General features: G+C 51.1%; 1 pseudogene; it reads right to left on the bottom strand.

The window, feature by feature from the left end:
* Window positions 1–15,279: 15,279 nt before the first annotated feature.
* Window positions 15,280–18,360, bottom strand: LOC121102209 (annotated as a pseudogene).
* Window positions 18,361–18,639: the final 279 nt, after the last annotated feature.

Raw genomic sequence — 18,639 nt, 5'->3', positions numbered from 1 at the left:
CGGTCTTCTAGGGGAGGGGCCTGTTGCTCTGATTCTCAGGTGGACTTTGCCCTGGTGGAACTGGGCCTCCCTTGCACAGAGGCCGGGCTCAGTATAAGCAGCTCTGGGTCCACTAGGTGGTGCTGTTTTGCTGTCTGAAGGCTTTGAGCTCTGGTGAGCGGGATGAACATGGCTGCACCGGGCTCTCTAGCCTGGAGCTGGAAATTCACAGCCCCCACTGTTCAGTGAGCCCGCACAGAAAAGCAATCAATCACTCTGGTCTCCCCGGTTTCCCTGGGAACTCTGTGTTCACCCCGCCTGTGACCAAGTGATTTTATGTCAGGCACGAGACTGAGTTTCAAAACTCCAAACTTGATGGACTCCTGCAGTGTATATCCTTGTAGTTCCTCCCTGGGATGGGGGGGACGAAGGCGGTTTCCCCGTGCTTCTGCCTATTACTGGGCCGCGGCTCCAAGACTGGTTTGCCGACTGTGCAGCAGTTCACAGTTTATGGCAACACAGCGGGCATCGTGGCTAGTCTGTTTGTCGTTGTGGTCACTGGCGCTGTGCTGGTTGGAGCTGTCATGTGGAGGAAGTAGAGCTCAGGTAGGGAAGGGGGGTGCTCTGAGTTTTCTTGTCCTTCTGCAGTGTTTCAAGCCCAGGTGGAAGTCTGTCCTGCCTTGTTGATGGGCAGTGCCGTCTGCACACGTGTGCTTGTCCACCGTGCGGCTCGTTGCTACAGTCACTGTAGTCAAGCACAGGTGAGAGTGAAGGACAGATTAATCACCCCAGTGAATGTGGTGACGCCCCGATTCCCAGCAGTCACAGGTCAGAGAGCAAGGTCCTTGCTGAGCACAGACTCCAGGAGGATGTTTGGTCTCGCCTTGCCATCTCTTTTTTTCCTGTCCCCAGTCCTGCCCTAGGTCTGTAGTGACAGTCCTGGAAACTTCCCTGTGGTCCAGGCTATCCATTTCATCTTGGATCTCGGGGTGTGTCTCCTCCATGGCATCTCATGGGATGTTTTCTTTCCCAGGTGGAAGCAGAAGGAGTTACGCTCAGGCTGCAAGTAAGTATGGAGGGGGTGATCCCTGAGACCCTGAGACAGTGTAGGTGGACGTCGTGGGGAGCTCACCCACCCACAGCTTTCATTTAGTTTCCTTTCCTGTGGCTCTGACCACATTTTCTCTGTTCTTCCCCAGGCAGGGACAGTCCTCAGGGCTCTCTCTGCCTGGTAAGGAGGAGCGTCATGCCCAGCGGGTGCTCAGTTCAGCGTGGGTGTGACATGGTCCCCGGGGGAGTCTCTCTGCTCTTTTGTCCTTGTCCCTCCAGTAGCACCTGTCCTTCCAGGACCTGGGATCACAGAGACTCGGACATCACCCAGACCTCGTCCTGCCTCCGGGACCGACCGTGGGCAGCAACGTCGTGGGGCCGGGTCAGCCTGGGCTCAGGCCTGGGTTGGGCCCTCAGCCCATCTTTGGGGGTTTACTTGTCATTTCTCTGTTTTTGTACAGGATTAGCCTGTTTTCATGTTCGGGGAGGAGTTCTGGTCTCATTCAGCTTCGAGTGCCTCCTGTCTGACGGCGGCAGGAGGTAGTCGGCCCATCGGTGTCTCCACAAGGCCCACGAATCCGGAGCATCCAGAGGTTATTTTCAGACTCATGGAGGTTTTGCCCTCCTCCTGGGGCTGGCTGTTCTCTCGTCTCTTCCGCCGTCTTCTCAGAGGAGCAGATTGTGGACTAGCAGACAGGAGGCTCGCCCTCATTTCTCATTCTGAATTAGTTCCCGTTAGTTTCCGTCCTCTGCTTGCCCACCCTCTGCCCTAGTGATCCTGTGCTGGCTCTGGTCCGAAGTCGAGAACTGGGGGGCAGAGTCTCCTTCGATTGCTGCTCGGTTGGGAAATAGCACCTGTGCGTCAAGGATGGCGGTTTGTTGAAAATGGGAATCTACTTGGCTTGCAGGGGGGGGTGCTGTGAGCTCGGGGAGGGAGGGGAAGGGGGCGGCGCGGTGAGGAAGGACAGGGCACTGGGGGCAGCGCGAGGGCCGTCTGTGCTGGAGCGGCCACAGAGCAGCCGTGGTCTGAGGCTGCATTAGTAAAGGTGCTGCCTCCAGAACAGGGAGGTGCTCCTTCACGTCGCCGCCAGACCCGGGACACGCGGTTTGCAGCTGGGAAATCCGGTTGGTGTGTCTGTGTTTACAACGACGTGCGCCGCCGCTGGTCGTCGCATCACCCGTTCAGCAGGAGGAGAGTAGCTTAGGATTCCCCGTGGCCGTGCCGCAGCCCCGCTTCTAGGGCTTGTTAAACAGGAGAGTCCTTGACCCTGTGCCGGGTCCTCGGAGTCTGTGGGTCTGGGGACAGGCCGATCTGCAGCCGCTGAGCTCGGTGAGGAGCGTTGGCAGGAGCATTAACATTGCATTTATGTCTGTTTCTTTCCCTGGTGAAGAGAAGGGAGGACGTCTGTTGTCCGTGGAAGGTGTGATGTGTGAGACACACGTCATTGTTTCCTCGTGGGGCATCGTCGGGGAGGATCAGGGAGCGGTTCACCGCGGGAGGACGAACGTCTCTGAATGCGCGTTCTGCGCCGCGGTTCCTCTGAGCAAACACGGGAATGCGGCCCTGCTTGGACTTAGAAGGTAGTGCACGCGCACACGCACACACGCGCGCGCACGTACACATGCGCACACGCACGTGCGCACGCGCAGCTGCTGTGTGTGTAACGTGTGAGCGCGGGACGGTCACGGAGCAGCTTCGGCCGCAAAGCCAGGAGCACAGCTGCAGGTGCACGTCGGGCTGCGTGTCACTCGGGAATCCCGGCCTCTGCCGCGGGCACGGATGTCGCGGCTTGCACAGCTGCCTCGGGTGAGGCGGGGCACTGGACACTGCGGCCGCCCAGCCATTGCTGCCACTCGTGGGACTGGGGGACACATGCTGCTCCTGCCACCTGTCACTCGCATCGGGCACAGTGGCAGCCTCTCTCTGCCACCGGGTCGCGAGTCCGGTCCAGCGTGTGCTCCCGGGTCTGGTGCAGCCTCAGGCTGGGGGGCCCCCTGGAAGGATGTGGGGAAAACAGGTGTTGCTGTTCTGTGGAGAGAGGTGGTCTCTGGCCAAGACCTGGAGGGTGGAATTGTCCTCAGGTAGGAAAGCCGTGGGTGTGCTGTGGGCCGGGGGTGGAGAAAGAACAGCTCATCGCCCTTCTTAGAGCACAGACCCGAGGCTGCAGCTTGATCGAAAGCTTGGCCCAGGTTTGGCCGAAGGAACAAGTGGCTGATAGATGACAGCTCTTCTCTCGTTGCACCACCCGGGAGTTCACCAACTCCCAGATTTCACGTCTGACACTGTCAACCTGAGTGAGCCTGCGACGCACAGGGGGCCAGATTCATCCTGCGAGATGGCCCTCCGCCCATGGCCGAGTCTCAGCTCTCAGGCTCCCATGTGCCCTGCACCATTGTTCAAGTTGGCTGCAAAGTCTGGGTACCCTGGACCTTCAGTAATTTGCCAGCACAGCTCCTAGGTCGCAGGAGAATTCCACACTTCCTCTCACGGTTTATCACGAGGATACCCACGATGAGGCGCAGGAGAGAGGCCGCGGGAAGGTCCCTGGGCACGAGCCTCTGTCGCCGTGGACTTGGAATGTGCCGCCCTCGGAGCATGTGGACGTGCTGGCCATTTCTGAAGTTCTCTGAACCCCACTGCTGAGAAGTCTTCATGGAAGCTTCCAGACACAGGCACCCTTGATCCAGTCCCTGGCTGTCGGGGATGCAGGTCTGGGGGCCAAAGGTCAGGGCGTGAAGCCGATGGCTCCAACTCTCTAGTCATGGCTTGGTCTTCCTGGTCACCAGCCCCCGACATGAAGCTGTCCAGGACCTGCAGCCATACTGGAGACGCTGTTATCATTCAGGAGATCCCAAGGCTTGGGGAGCTCGGTGCCAGGAACCGGGGCAAAGACCAGATATTTGTATTTATCCCACAGGCCACGCTCTGGTCTTTGAGCAAAGATCCCTCGTAGCAGTAGGAGCAGAACCACAGATGCGACACGGTACTAGAGTCCCCTCTGGTCATTAACAGTTCACCCATCATCCTGCTGGAGGACGGGGCCTCCCAGGGTCACTGCGGTCTGCTGGCTCCATCCAGTGTTGCCTGGTTCCAGGAGCAGGAATGTTCTCGCAGCCTATGGCTGTCTCTCTCAGGCGTCTGGGTAATTGAGCTAAGAGACAGGGCCATCTCTTGCTCACACTTCGGAGGCGTTAACGTACTATTGGATTTCCCTCATTACACAGCGAATTTATCCATTCCTCTACCCTCAGCTGTTTCTACTTCTCTGGATTTATACCCAACTCTCTGCCTTTGGCAGAGACATTATGGGTGGCTGCTGAGTGGGTCTAGACTGTGGGCAGCAACACCGGTCTGGCAAGGCCCTCCCCACTCAGTCCATGCTCGGTCATAGAGGGGAGGGTCACACAGGGACAGGACTGGTGGGTAAGGCACCACCAGGCGATGCTAGCTGTGCTGTGAGCAACTTTGCCAGCTGCGGTGCAGGCGCAGCCACCCTTCGGGCCCGTAGGAATTCCCACATCAGAGCTTAACGAGTGGGTACGTTGTCTTGCGTGGAATCCTTCCCATTTCTGGCGCTCGCAGCCCCGTCCTGAGCCTCTGCATCGGGTCGGAAGAGAGAAGCTTGAGGGAACCAGAGTCATACCGATGTCCCTCGCCCTTGGGAAGGACTGTGGAGTCACAGTGGCACTGTCGCTAACCCTCCTCCTCAGATCCCCAGGAAAAGTGTGTGTAGTGGGGACCGTCCTGTAGCCCCACTCACGCTGGGTGGAGCGCACACTTGAGGGGGTGTGTAAACCAGCACCTCATGCCTCCATGGCCCCAACACCCTGTTTTCGAGTGTTTCCGTTGCGTTCCCATTCTCCACGAAGCTGTTACTCTGTCAGCGTGTCTGTTTGCCATCTTGGGCATTATAGTTTATCACGTTTTTGGTGTGACGAAATGTGACTGAGCATTTGAAACCGGTGCAGCATGTTTTATCCCCCCATGTGCCCCAGAGGCATGTATCAGAATGTTCTAGGAGCAGAATGTTTGATTGCCCCCAATGGGAACAACATACCTGCATAGGACGAGGAAATACATACATAAATTTGTGCATCCGCACAACAGGTAGCTGCACCCTGAAACGGCCTGGGCTTGTGCTGGCTGCGCCCCACACAGCGTGCGCAGTGAATCTGCGGACGCGGCCAGTGGAGCCACACACGCAAGAGTGTGACTCTGTGTGACATGGACGATCAGGGACTAACGTATAACGTCAGAAGTCAGACGGTTGCCTTCTGTGGTGACGTGAGCGAGCAGGGAGTCTCTGTGAGCTCAGCGCGCGCCCTCATCGTGCTCTGGGGCAGGGCGATGGAGCTGCGCACGGCCGATGTCACTGAGCTGTGCCTCACAGGACCAGTCTCTCGTGTGCTTTGGTTTCAAATTTCTAATTGAAGTATAGCTGTGTGTTGTGTTCTGTTTTTAATAGCACTCTGACCGTTCGCATCCGGTGAGCGAGCAAGCCCAATCCAGAACACGTGTTCCTGTCAAGGCCCATTTGTCCCCTCGGTCACCGGTACTGCTCTGACCCGGTGTGTTCGAGGCTTTCCTGCCAGGGGATCGGCCTCCTAGCTATCTGTAGTGTTCAGTTGGCAGCCAGAACAGTTCTTTTGGTATTTTGAGCCGCAGAGGATGCAAGTGGATATAGAGTTTCAGCCTTTCTCTGCGTTGCCACAGCCCCACTGTCCCCTTGTTTCACTGCCGGCGGCCACCTCAAGAGGACACCCAGGATACCCACCGATTCATTCCATGACTTCCAAACTCGGAGGTGGTTCTTGTGATGGGCATCAACATTCTCGTTTCATGCACCCCTCAAACTCCCATAGTGAGCGAGGGCCCAGCCCCATGTGGTTATTCCTGTAATAGACCCGTGTTTCCATACCCCTCGCCCGACCTGTGGCCTGGCGCGCAGCCACTGCCCATGAGCTGGTAAGTTCCAAAACACAGGAGCTTTTTCTCGTTGTTCAATTTTTCCCTACTATGTATAGCCTAAACATTAAGTAAGTAGTAAAAAGAGTAAGCACAAGATAAGTAAAGATGAGTAAAAGAACAAGATAATCCTGGAGCCTGATGTAGCCGCTGTAAATCTTGGATGAGCTGTTGGAGAAAAACTTACTCTAATGGAGAGGACAATGCAGGAAGACATCTTAATAAAAAGTGGTAATCAGTTAAAAATACTGTCACACACCTCTTTTAAAAACAGTCATATATGACCAAAATTATAGCACGTCGCATAAGGTCTCTATAACCTTGATTTTAAAAACACAGAAGTGAAGCTCGGTGAGCTGACCTGCATGCAGTGATGGAACGGATTCTCCTGACTAAGCTGGACTTTTAAAAAACCGGACTTGTAAGGCCCATATAAGCGATTTCAATCAGCAGTGGTTTCCCTTACAGCTGGACCCCTAATAGTCTTCAATTCCTCTCTTTCCTGCAGGACCTTCTTGGTTTGCAAAACTTTGTTCTGTGCATGCTGCTTTGGGCTACTTCTTCATAAGAGGGGGCTCATGCTTGTCGGCTCATCCCCCTGTCTCGTCTCGATCTTCCAATGCCACCCATTTGTAGGGGCCTTTCTACAATGCCACAAGAGGGCTCCTGCAGCTTTTGGAATGCGGCATCCGCGTCTCTTTACTCAGCGCGTGTGTATCCAGGCGCTTGAAGAAATAAAAACTATGGATTCCAAATGCGTGTCCTCTTCACGGGAATGTTTATACTGTGTGTAGTGTGCTGAATCCTTGGGCATCCTCCTTGGCAAATCTTTTAGTTCCGTGTTTGTTGGGTTGTCAAAATTGAATTTTATTTTCATATCTATTTCCAGCACAGAGTTGAGCTTTCTTGTTACTTAATTTTCAAAGCCTGAAAAGCCTCTCGAGAGTAGGACATGCTACTCGCCTTGAGTGTGATACTTCGCGTCCACACCACGCCGAGTTGTACCTCGTTAACTTCAATCTGCCATGATTCTTCCTCAGCTGGAGTCAGCGTGGGCAGGGAGAAGATGTACAGCACGTGTGTTTCATGTCCATGTAATGGCGCGCAGTCTTCCTTTACTGTCCAAACACTTCATCTTCAGCGTGCCGCCTCCGAACTCCTTTTTCACAGTTGCTCTCAGCTGCTGCACACGGCATTATTTGTCGAACACTGGAGAGTGTTCGAGAGGAGACAACAGCGACTATGCATTCCTATCCCTGGGTCATTCTGGAGAGTCTAACCGAGTACTAATCTCAGCTCGGGTTGTCTGTCCCTCCAGGAGGGGGTAAAACCGAAGGAATAGGTCCTTACCCGCATCTGAAGGCTGACTCAGGATCCAGTCCCAAGGTTCTCATTTTCGGCCAATGAGACTTGTAGAGAGGTCGGGAATTTCCATTGCTTTCGCTCTTGGCAAAGGCATCTTTAACACCTCACTTGCGTGGATGCGGTGTCAGGGGACACGGCGGCGGCTGGCGGCCTCCGGCTCCGTGCTGGCTATGTGCAGAGACGCTGTGTGGCCTGAGGGTATGAGCGGCAGTCGCTGTGCCACAGGTGCCGGGAGGGCAAGAGGCAGCAGCTCCGACCAAGGGCTGCAGTGTGTCCAGGTGCAGAGGCGTCAGTGACATCTTGCACCCTCTGCTGGAAACGCTCCCCAGTTTGCTGTTCAGGGAGACACTGCTTGGAATAGGCCCGAGTGTCCCTCCCCTGCACTTGTAAGAAAACCCTTCCTTCTCCTATTTCTTCGGCTTGCTCTCTTGTCTGTTGCCTTGCCGCCACCACAGAGGGGTGAACCCAGTTTGTGGTAACACGATTCCTAACCTCAGCTGGCAGGTTCCTTTTTTTTTTTTTTTTTTTAATGCCTTATTTATTTGAGAGAAAGCACAGGCAGGGGGAGCACGAGCAGAGGGAGAGGGAGAAAGCACTCCCATGGGCAGGGAGCTGATGCGGGCTCCATCCAAGGACCCAGGCCGATCTTGGGACTCAGACCTGAGCCGGCAGGCAGCGCCGGGCTGACTGAGCGCCACCAGGCGTCTCCAGCACGACATGTGTGACAGAGCGTGGTGAGAGCACACAGCCTTTTCATGTCGCCGATCTGGGAGGAGGAACAAGCAGTCGTTCACCATTAAGTAAGATGTTAGCTCCAAGGGTTTCATAAATGTCTTGTCAGATTGAGGAAATTCCTCTGTTAATAGTCTGTTGGAGTTTTTATCATGAAGTCTATCTGATTTTTGTCAAATGATTCTTGTGCATCTGTTGAGATAAGCACGTGGCTTTTGTTTTCTAAGTATATTAATATGGTGCTTTTACATTGATTGGTATGGATGTTAAACCAAATCGTGCATTCCCGAATAAATAAATTGTATTTAACTCTTATATGTTGCTAGATTTGATTTGCTGCTTACTTCTATTGAAATCTTTTGTGTGTGGCTATCTACATTCATAGGGGTGATATTGGTCTGTAGTTTCCTTGTTCTTGTGATATCTTTGTCTGATTTTGGTATCTTGAGTAATCCTAGCTCAGCCGGTGGTGGGATTCCCTCCTCTACTTTTTGGAAGGGTTTGTATAGAATTGTTATTAATTCTTTTCAGCATTTGGTATAATTCACAAGGGAAGCCATTGGGAACTGGGCTTTTATGTGGAATAGTTGTTGCATGGTGACTATCTTCTACTTCGCTGTGTGTATGTAGATGGTCTATTTCTTCTTCAGTCAGCTTTTTAGTCGTTCTGTGACTTTCTGTGTTTTTGTGTATTTTATGCAAGCAAGTTAATTTTTTTGGCATATAATTGTTCATCATAATCTCATAATTCTCTTTATTTTTGTGTGGTCAGTCCTAACATCTCCTCTGTCATTGCTGATCTCAGTAATTTGGGTCATTTCTCTCTTTTCTTTTTTAGTGAGTCTAGTTGAAGTGTCGTTTTGTTTGGTTCATCTCTTGAAGGATCACATTTGATTTAATTTTCTACATTGTTATTTTTTATTCTCTTTATTTCTTTAACTTCCACTCTAATCTTCTACTTTTTCCTTCCTTTTCTTGCACTTTTGGTTTCATTTGCTCCTCTTTCTTCCTTTGACTCAATGTGGAGTTTAGCTGATGGACTGGAGAAGTTGCTTTTCCATGTGGCATTGACAGCTGTGTATCTCCCTCACCAGCACGGCTTTAGCAGGACCCCTGCTCGTTTGGTGTGCTCTGTCTTCATTTCTCAGTGATGTCCAATGTATTTCCTGATTTCCATTTTGGTATTATCTTTGAATCCTTTGATTATGTAGGTGTGTTGTTTAATTCTGCATAGTTGGGGAGTTCCCGAATTTATTCCAAATTGATTTATTGATTTCTGTGTCATGCCACTGTGAAGAGAATCTATTTGTATTATTTTTACCCCTTTAAATCACTGAGTTTTTTATGGCCTCACATATGACTTATCCTCCAAGAAAGTTCACGTGTATTTGAAATGGAGTGCATATATTCTGTTCATGGCTGAATGTTCTATAATTGTCAGGCTTACACTGTTGCTTTGATATATGATTTAAGTCTTTTATCTTTATTGATCTTTGCATAGCTGTTCTATCCATTATTGAAAGTGATATATTGAAGTTTAAGTATTATTGTCATATTGTCTATTTCTCTGTCAATTTCTTGTCAAGTTTTGCTTACATATATTTGGGGTGTTCAGTTATTAGGTGAATATATGTTTAGAATGTGTTTATCTTTTCTGATAATCTTGACCATTTTATCATTCTAAAATGATCAGTTTATCTTACTAGCATTTTAAAGTCCTCCTTTGACTGCCAATGAGAGTGTATTCACTCCAGCTTTCCTATGGTTGTTTGCCTGAACTAACCTTTTCCATCCCTTTGATTTCAGTCTATCTGTAATTGAGATCAAGTGCGTCTGCTGCAGACAGCACAGGTGGATCTTGTTTTGTGTTCAGTCTAACAATCTGCACTTCGTGGACTTGTTTTGAGCCACTTACTTGTAATGTTAATATTACACACTGTTGGATTTATGACACCATTTTACTTTTGCTTTTTGTTTTCCATGCCTCATGCATTTCTCTCTCTCTTTCTTTTTAAAGATTTTATATAAGAAGATGGCGTGGGGAGAGAGAGAGAGCATGCAGAAGCAGAGGGAGCAGAGTGGAGGTGGGGGAGAAGCAGACTCCCAGCTGAGCAGGGAGCCAAACTTAGGGCTTGATCCCAGGACCCTGAGACCGTGACCTGAACAGAAGGCAGACGGCTTAACCGGCTGAGCCACCCAGGCACCCCTCCACTCATTATCTTTACTGATAACTTCTTATTCAGTGAATAAGCTGAAATATTTTAATTATTTAATTAATAATCGCTTCTATTTTGTAAGTTATTTTCTTGGTGTTTTTGCTTTTGCCATTTTTGCAAGCATTTAAATTTTGTGATTTTTTCTTTATTCCATAATATATATTCAAATAACGTTATGCTTCTATGTATTTATTCATATCCTGGTCATGTTATATTGTGTCTTATGATTCCAATATTGAAGTTTCATGACCTTTTACTACTCACTCTCTCTAAAGTTACTTAATCACAGTCTTTTTCCATTTGAACTTAACATTTCTTGCTCTTGATTGCCTTTTCTTCTCTGTGCAATTATCTGTATAAATTTTTTGACACGTAGTTAAATAGAGAATCTAGAGAAAATTTGATTCTTTCCTTACAATTTTGAGTCATCACCAAACCAGGGCGATTATAAACTAAACTAAGACAGTAAGTTATTGGCCCAATGGCCAATGAGATAAGCAAATTTGGACTACAAATCACAGACGGGTTGAGACCATGTCTGCAAATTTTGAAATATGATTTGTTTGCTCACTTTTCCCGACTCAAGACAAATGTCCTTTTGAATGTCCTTTGACTTGAAGATAGAACAGATTTGAATAATGTCACCCTGTTCTGGAGGATATGAATCTTAGGTTTCCAGGTGTTCAGGGAGGGGATAGTTTCTTCGCTCCTCAATGTCGAAGCTCCTGGGCATTACCTCCTCTCTGTGAAGTTCATGAGTCTGAGGAGCCAAGACGATTTCTTAGATCTGAAAAATATGATCAGAACAACTATTCTCTCTGGCTTGGCCCTATATTCAAATTCTGGGCTAATTGATTATTCTCTTGTTTGGTTTCTCTGTATACTTTTGGATGATTTTATGTTTTTCTACCATTTTTAGTTGTTTGGGAGAAGAGGCAGTTGTATTTTTTTAATTTTATTTAAATTCATAGCCAACATATACACCATTAGTCCATCATTAGTTTCATCTGGAGAGGTTCAATAATCCATCAGTTGCATGTGTAACGCCTGAAACTCATCACCGGACGTGAGAGGATGCAGGCCGACCTCAGTCTACTGTTGTTACTTGACATGAATCTCATTAACTATGTTTCATTTCTGCTGTTTATTGGGCACTAGAGTAAGTGCTAGAGTGTAAGTCACCTAAACCAATGGTGATTTTGTGTCTCTGTGAGCCAAGCTGGTCTGTGAACCGTTACTCAGCCCACAAAAGATATCACATAGAGAAATTGAAAGTGAGCATAAGCCAGAAAGCTCTCCCTTCTCCTGTCTGAGGCTGAGCTGAACTCACCCAGACAACTGTGAGCATTATATTCCACGTCACTAGATCTGCTAAAACACTGAGTTAATTCCCTGTTGGGGACCAGAATGGAGTTGCACAGTGTCTAGCACTGGAATGGGTTTTCAGACTTTCAAGGAGGCCACAGAAAACCTGATAAAAATTATGAGCACTTGCCCCAGAAATACGTCGTGTACAGAGAAACATACAAATGTCAGTGTGAATGTGCGCGGATGACCTTGAGATCTGGGTTTTAATCCCAGGAAGAGATAAAGAGCTGGGAGACATCATGCTGGTGATCATCATCAGCCAACATGCGACTCCACCTCATGTGAGTAGGATGGAGTGGACAAACCTGGACCGTAACAACCACCAAGGGAATAAGTTGAAAGAGACGGGTTTGTGAGTCACTCCTTCATCCAAGCGGACCTGAGTGCCTGCAGTGCCCAGATCCAGCTCTAGTCTCAGATCACAGCTCCAAATACGGAAATTTGTCATTCTTTTCCATTCCTGACTCCAGTGTCCATTCCCAGAACTTGTACCTCTCTCCGCAATTGACGAAGTCCACACCGCCAAGAACCTTGATGGGGGCAGAGACACCTCCATCCATAGGCAGGAGAACCCACTTTGCCAAACATTCTCACAGTTGGGCACACTGACAGGAAGTCATCAACAGTCACGTGACCACCTGCTGCACTCTGAATCAGGCAGGTGTGACAGACACACCGGGACAGGTCCGTGCACTGGGCACAGGTGGTCTGAGTGGTGTCACAGTAGCGCTCTGCAGCTGTCAGGGCAGCAGCAATCGCAGTCCCCACCTCCAGGGTCCAGCCGCTCCTGCCCCTGGGAGTCAGCGGCGCACACAGCAGCGTCGAACCCAGTAGCAGGCGTGAGTGTATACGGGCCTCCATCTCGGAGTCAGTGTGGATTCTGTTCCTGGCTGTGTAGCCCTCAAGCCTGTTTTTGTGGCTTCTCGTTGATATAAAACAAGGCCCTACATACTCTCCTCTTCGTCTAGTCTCTCTGTGGCGATACGAAGCGTATCACAAGGAGTCAGACCCATGTAGGAAGAGTTTCCAAGACATAAGATTTCAGACACTTCCCAGCTTTATAGAGATGTGATTAAAATACACCATTGTATAAGCGTAGCGTGCAATGTGCTGATCGATACATTTCTACTGCAACAGAGGTAACAACCATAGCTTAGTCTGACCCCCCAGCACATGTCAACACAGTTACCATTTCTCTTTCTTCGTGCGGTGCAGCATTCCAAGATCTACACTCTCAGTAACTCAGAGATTTTTATGTTGAGCTGAAAAGCTCCTCAGTCCGCCACCTGGCGTCTATGGGAGAGAAATATGTCTCAACACGCATGCAGTTTTCTTCCTACACCAAACTATTTAAAGATTGTATTATTTTATTTAGAGAGAAGAAAGAGAGAAAGCGAGAAGAGAAGAGAGAGAGAGGAGCAGCATGAGAGAGGGGCAGGGAGGGGTAGAAGGAGAGGGAGGACATTTCTTACAGACTGTGCACTGGGGGCAGAAGCGTGACTCGGGATCTGATCTGGAACCCTAAGATCATGACCTGAGCTGAAATTTACCAAGAGTGGGACACCCAGGCGCCCTCCAAAAACAATTTAAACATATCTGTAAGCCTCCTCCTCCCACAATGAGGGCTCTCCCTCATAACTTCAGTGCTTCCTCGTCTGGAGTGAGCCCAGGATTGTCTATGGCTTTGCTTACGAAACACTCAGTCTCTCCCAGACCTACCATCTTAGAATGTAGGCCGTGGGCCCAGGAGTCACTTGTGTAAAGCCCTACAGGAAGGGCTGACGCACGGCCACGCTGGGATCCTGCTTTGTGCCTGCGACGCTGGTGGGACCTCGAGACCAGCAGCAAAGACACTCAGCCCGTTATCAACTCCAGACTCCAGGCTCTGCTCCAGCCTGTCTAGATTTCACAGTCCAGCCACCGTGCAAAGCACTGAAGTTGCTGGCTTCCCTGGTCTACGTGCGCTTCTAGACCAGAACCAGACTGTGCGGTATGCTTTGGTGTGCGCCTGATCAGCGTGTGATGAGCCCTTGAGGAGTCCAGGGTTCGACCTGTTCCTTCTCTTTGTGGTCTTCACCCCTTGGTGACTCATCTCTTGCGTTGGGCTCCTAAACATCATGTATATGGTGTCACCTCCCAAATCTATGTCTCCCCACTCGGATAAGTGTCCCCTCCCTGCACTCTTGTATCCAACTGCCAGCCTCACTGTATTTTTAGTAGAAGTCTGAGAGCTCCACATTTTCCTAACCCGGATGCCTGGTGATGCTGCTTCCCTAGTCCCACTTCCAGAGTCTTCCCTGTTTCCACAGAAGGCACCCCTTTACTACTTGCAGTCTGAAACTCCTGGGATGCCCTCCTGGATTCCTCCTTCTCACCACCCAGAATGAAATCCTTTAGCAAATGCTGCAAAGTCCATCTGTAAATATCTCCAGCAGCACTCGGCTTCCTCTATCTCTTCCCTCTCACCCCGAGATGGACAGCCCACGCCCCCTCCTGGGACACTGTCACTGGTTTCCGCAGTTTCCCTAGCTGGTCGCTTTCTCCCTGCACCTCTCGATTCTGCGCAGCGGGAGACAGGTGCTGCAAAGAAATCGATCCCATCGATCTGTCCGTTCTTAAATCTCCCACGCCTCACTCTTGGAGAAAACCTCAAAAGCGCTTCCTCATCATCCTCAGGCCCCGGACATGTCTGACATCGGACCTCACCTCAGCTGCCTTCGTCTGCTCAGCCAAAGTGGCCCCCAAGATCCTTCCCCTGAACACAGCACACGCTCAGCTGCCTAGGGCGATGCAGCACTGGAGCTTCCCCGCCTGGAAGGAGAGCTCCTCCAGAGCTCCTCTTACACAATTCCTCTGTGTCCTTCAAACCTCTCAGAGGTCACCTTCTCAGTGAGCCTCCCCTCATCCCTGGGAGGGTAAGCAGTTCATCGTCCGCTCCCGGCACAGGTGCCCTGGGTCACCTTCACCACAGCTCCTGCCAACTTCCAATTTAAACACGTCCCTTCTTTGCTGCGCTTGACACAATACACAGGTCACCTCGGAATGACACTGGTTTGCATAGTGCGCGTTGCACCTGTATGCATACTTTTTACAATAACTGCTGTCCACAATTTTTCTTCTTTGTAATTTCTTTCTTTTTTTTTAAGTTTTATTTATTGACAGAGAGAACATAGAAATCGACCTTAGACTCTGCTTCATAAATCCATGAACTTGCATCGGAGCAGCACTGGGATCACTGGACTAAGGGTTCGGGAGAGAGCACAGAGCAGCAGGGAGAGGCAGAAACTAACTGAAGTTTAATAAGTGATTGAGAACCTGTCAGATTCCTCCTTCTCTCTACCCCCAGAATCTTAAAGGATGACTAAGAGCAGCTCTAGAGGGAGGGGAACATATGGATGAATCTGGAAGTTCATCTCTCCATACCACAGAGACCTGTGTGCAGGGGCGGAGCCCAGGCCTGTGGGATGTAGCCCAATGGACACCTGCTGCTGTAACCGACAGGATCTATCCAGGGGAGGAAAGGATAAGAACTCGTCACAGAGCAAGAACAGGCCTGATGCCCTACAGAAAACAATGGGAAAAAAAACAACCCAAAAATGGAGGCTAATGACCTGGATCCAGGCCTGAGATGAGGCTGATCACATGGAAGCTCTTGCTGCACAACGTCCTGGTGACAGGTGACATCCAAGTCACTGTGATCACAGGGCCTAGTGAGACAAGGCTTCCGCAGCAGGGGTATGAGCACGGGCAGAGATGACCAGCTGAGGGTGAGCACGTCACCCCCGAGATGTACTGAGCCACGACTGGGCACAGACCTCGTCTGCTCAGCTCCTCACTGCCTTCTCCGCTCCCACCCGTACACACACTCAGCACAGCAAACACGGGATACTGGAAGGTTCTCAGCGCGTCCATTTATTTTAGTGCCTCAACTTTACAAGTCTTCTTTATTATTATTCATCAGCCCCACATACCAACAATTAGAAAACAAAACAGCTTATCTGGTATTTTTTCCATTTTTTTTTTCTTTTTTTTTTTTTTTTAAGATTTTATTTATTTGATCCGACGGAGACAGTCAGCGTGAGAGGAACGCATGCAGGAGGATGGAGGGAAGAAGTAGGCTCATAGCGGAGGAGCCCAATGTGGGGCTCGATCCCATTGTGCGGGATCACGTGAGCCAAGGCAGATGTTAACCAGCTGTGCCACCCAGGCGCTCCTGGTATTTCATTTTCAATAGAGAAATGCCAGAGTCAAGCCTCCAGCCCAGCAAGGAATAAGGACAGGATGGAGACAGTCCAGCCCCCACCTGGGCTGGAACAGGAAAGCACATCAGAAAGAGAATGCAGATCAGCATAGGGAGGGATCATGGTGGGCAGGGGTAGGCAAATCTCATGTCTTCATATTATGCTCACAGGCAACACGCAGCCACATTCTGACACCTTTTTCAGAAAGAAGAACTCAGGGGTTGTTGATGTCACCAAGTGGGATCTGAACATATCTTGCATCACTCAGTCCATGAAGTTTCATCATACTGTGAAAAAAGCATGTGCACACATTTAGGCTGTCACAGAAGTGCGGATCATTCTCTGGAGCCCATGCATGCTCAGTGTCCTGAGCGCAACCCCTCCCCCTTCAGGGTCTCAGGGTCTCACCTTTGGAACCGTAAGAGATATCATCAGAGCCTGGCACGGGCATCGCCCCTGGGGAGAATCGGACAGGACGTGGTCAGAGCCCACAGGAGAGAACTAAGTGAGGAGCTATGGGGTGGGGACCTCCCCATGGTCTTGTCTGCCTCTACCCTTCAGGTCTCCGGGGATCATCCCCTCGCTAACTTACCAGCATGAGAGTAACTCGAGTCCTTTTTCCTCCTGTGGAAGAAAATATCATGTCAGAGGCCTGGGACAGGGCTGGGCTGTGGAGATCTCAGGGGAAGCCCTAGTCCTGGCCTAAACAGAAGTTTGCAGAATTGTGACTGAGGATCAGGACAGATCAGGAAACAGGAAGAAAGAGGTGTGGTCACTGGCCACCTGACTATGCTGGAGGTCGTCCTCAGCAGGGACCTTCCTCTCCATCCAGTGCCTGTGACTGCTGGGGAATCAGGTCCCCCACCAGGAATTGACAGTGATGAAAATGTTCCTGTCATTTTAAGGTGTGTGCTGCAGTGGTAGTTATCGCTCCAGAGAGTTGCAGGCCATGTGTGAGGACGGCATCCTCCAGTAACAAGGCGAGTGACACATCATTCCCAAGGAACGCCGCCAGGGGAGAAGAAAACTCAGATCCCCGACTCTGTTTCCACCTGAGCTGCTTCCTCCTCCAGATCACAGCTCCAATCACCACAGTGACCATATAGGAGAACCAGACCAGCGATGATCCACGTGATGGGGACGGTGGATGAGTGGGCTGAGGAGGCGGACTCTGGTGCAAGGGAAGGTGCGGTGAGGGCCCAGAGTACCTGGCAAGTCCCAGCCCTGTCGAAATTCTCCAGAGAAGGCTCTCTGCTTTCCCTGAGAAGAGGCTCTACCAATCTGTGTCCGTCCATTACCCCAGTCTTGCATGTAGGCGCTCGGGCAGCTCCCTCATGCATGCACTATGGCACGTGTATCTCTGCTCCTCTCCAGAAGGCACCACCAGCTGGCTGCCTACTCTGGAAGGTCCCATCTCCTGCAGGCCTGGTCTCCACAAGCTCTCCGCGTCCTGGGTCAGGTCCTCCTGCCATCCTGCTGCCAGGTTCAGGCGGATCTCCGCAGGGTAGAACAGGCAGCCCAGCACCTCCAGGTGACCTTTGGTCAGAGATGGGATGGCGGGTCACATGTGTCTTGGGGGTTTCCTGGAGCAAAATCAGAAAATCCATACTTTGGTTTTACCTTTATGGGTCACTGAAATGGCTCAGTGTGACCATCCTGACGTGGACAGGGCCCCTTGGTAGGGATGGAATAAGCACACAAAACTTGTCACCAACCTGGCCTTTGGGATCTCCTAATGCTGGAAAATTCTAGAATCAGGGGATCGACCCCAGGGTAGGAGGCTGCAGGTCTAAGAGGGAGAGCACGCTCAGGGTCCTGACTGGGTGGAAGGTGAAGGAGTCAAAACGCAGAGTGAACTGCAGTTATGTTCTCATTGAGAACAAGGTTTAGAGAGTGCACAGTCATGGTTCCCAAGGAGGCTGCCAGGATCAAAGGGAACCGCTGGATGGGTTGTTTCAGGGATGGTCTCCACCTCCCGGAGAGGCTGTGATTCCTACAACCTGCCCTTTTAGAGAGTAAGCGGCCCTCTGGGTGCAGTCCCTCTCTCGTAGGAACAGGAACACCCAGGGTTCACAGTCCTCACCCGCGGGAGGGCCGAGGTTGTGACACTGAGTCCATTTTCCCTTCCTGGTGGGCAAGGGCACAGCCCCAGGGGGGAGATGGGAGTCCCGGCCGCCTGGGTACCTGCGCGCTGCAGCGTCTCCTTCCGAATTCTCCAGGTCCTGCAGCCACTCTCCACGCACGTGCCCTCCAGGTAGTTCCTGAGGTGCTCTTGCCGCACCGGCCGCCTCCCCACTTGCGCCGGGTGATCTGCGTCCGTTAGAGTCCGCCGCGGTCCCAGGAGCAGGTCCTCGTTCAGGGCGATGTAATCCGCGCCGTCCGTAGGCGTCTGACTGTACCCGCGGAGGAGGCGCCCGTCCGGCCCACGGTCGCAGCCGTACATGCGCTGGACGGTGTGAGACCTGCCGCCCGAGCAGAGGCGATTAGTCCAAACAGAAAGTAAAACCGCCCAAAAGTTCCCGCGGGTTCGTCGGGGTCATCAGGGGTCGGGCCGGGGGTTCCTCAGACTCGGGGTATCGCTCGGACTCGGACACTCCGGGGCAACCCGGCCCGTCGTGGGGGGGGGTCGTGAGCCGGACCCGCCGCGTCGCTCACCGGCCTCGCTCTGGTTTGTGTAGCCGCGCAGGGTCGCAGGTCACTCGGTCAGTCTGAAATGCTGCCC

Source organism: Ursus maritimus, unplaced genomic scaffold, assembly GCF_017311325.1.
Source record: "Ursus maritimus isolate PB19 unplaced genomic scaffold, ASM1731132v1 scaffold_129, whole genome shotgun sequence".
NCBI lineage: Eukaryota > Metazoa > Chordata > Mammalia > Carnivora > Ursidae > Ursus > Ursus maritimus.
The sequence above is the reverse complement of the archived record's forward strand: the minus strand, read 5'-3'. Positions and strand labels throughout refer to the sequence as shown.